General features: G+C 30.4%; 1 pseudogene; it reads left to right on the top strand.

Moving 5' to 3' along the window:
• The first annotated feature begins 818 nt into the window (after window positions 1-818).
• Window positions 819-1,316, top strand: LOC150034911 (basic form of pathogenesis-related protein 1-like; annotated as a pseudogene).
• The last annotated feature ends 625 nt before the right edge of the window (window positions 1,317-1,941 follow it).

The raw sequence follows: 1,941 nt of genomic DNA on the forward strand, positions 1-1,941 counted from the left end.
TTAATCCCTTTTTCCCTTCAAATCTTCAATTCAAGATATTTCAACTCGTTCCTTTCCATAATGAAATTAATTATCAGCATTAATTTCAAATTAAAGAAATTTGGGTGGCATAAAAGTCCAATTTTCACAACAGGCCTCCGATAAACAATTAAATTGAATCATTCTATTTGCAACAATTAAATTTCAGCAATCACATTTTAAATTTTAAAATTCCAAAAATGCCTTTAATTAATATAAATTATTGAAATTACATTACAACAAAATTTTGGGGTGTTATTGAAAACAATTTTCCTAAGTAATTTTTAATTAAATTATTTATGTTTAGAAGGGAAAAATTTTAAGACTGATTTATTTACAAGTACAATAATAATTAGTACTCTTTTAAAAAACTCAATTTTCGACCACAAGCAAGGACAACATTATAATACACGTCTTGTTTAAACTGTAGATATTCGTTTATGTATAAATTTGTAAACTATAACTTGACCACAATGTCAAGCTATAATTGTCAAATTATGCAATGTGAAGGTCATTAAAGAAGAAAAATGATTTCAAAACATAGTTAGTAATTAGTCCTTAATTAGAGTGTAATTGCGAAATAGAATGGTCATTAAATAAGAAAAATGACCTATACACAATAATTATTAGCCCTTAATTAGGGTGCAAATGCAATTACTAAACAAAATTGTTCGTAAATAAGAAAAATTTAGGTTCATTCTTCCTTTCTTCATCACATTCCATATTTAATTTTTCATATCTATAAATTCCCTTCACTTCACGTCTCAAAACGTACCCTTTTAATCTAATTTTTCTTCAATATGTGGACTCAAAAGCCTCTCATAGCCATTTTCTTAGCTACTTTCATGTTTGTTCTATGCCAAACTCATGCGCAAAACTCCCCTCGTGACTATGTTGCATTACACAATCGTGCTCGTGCACAAGTTGGGGTTGGCCCCATTATATGGAATAAAACAATAGTGGCCTATGCTCAAGCCTATGCCAATAAAAGGAGGAATGGTTGTGCGATGGTTTACTCAAGTGGGCCATATGGCGAAAACATAGCCGTAGGCTACTACCTAGAAATCACCAGAGCGTTTGCAGTGAAATTATGGCTGGAGGAGAAACCTCTATACAATTACACGTCAAATTTGTGCATCAAGGGCGAGTGTAGCCACTACACTTAGGTGGTGTGGCAAAACTCAGTGCATATTGGATGTGCTAGAATGCCTTGTAAGAGTAACTCTCAATTCGTTATATGCAATTATCATCCTCCTGGCAACATCTTTGGACAAAAGCCTCATGATTCTTCACTCTAAATAGGAATATAGTTTTTTTGGGATATGCTCCCCTATCAAGCCTAACTACTCGTTCATAATTGAAATTGATACTATGTATTATTGTCAACTATAATGGGATGGACAAACCTAATAGTTTATGGAGTCTACATTATTGAATATGCAATAATAAATCTTCTTATTACATGTTTATAACTACATGGAGCATTTGCAAATAAAACATAAATAGTAAATTATTGTTAAAGTAATATCGATATCATTTTTTGACCTAGAAAATTTTGGTTATTATTAGAAATGGATAATTTTTTTCGGCTACATTATTAGCAATGGTCAATAGTCAATAATCCTAAGTCAAATTTTGATTAACCAAGATTAATTAATTTTAGTTATCTAAAATTCGTCCCCAAAGGAAAACATTATTTTTGGGTTAACAATTTTGCATCTTAAACTTGAGAAAATAGTAAATAATCTATGATTAAATTATTATAACTTAACCACAAGTTTAGGAAAGCAAAAACATTGAGGCTCATTTATTGATATCTAAATAATTTCTCTCTTCTAAAAAACTCACTTACTGTTGCAGACAACGACAATAATATAATACAACACTCAAAAAGTGCTCTTCAAGGGCTTAGGATTAAGTTAG

Source organism: Benincasa hispida, chromosome 7 (genome assembly GCF_027475165.1).
Source record: "Benincasa hispida cultivar pf3 chromosome 7, pf3_genome.v1.1, whole genome shotgun sequence".
NCBI lineage: Eukaryota > Viridiplantae > Streptophyta > Magnoliopsida > Cucurbitales > Cucurbitaceae > Benincasa > Benincasa hispida.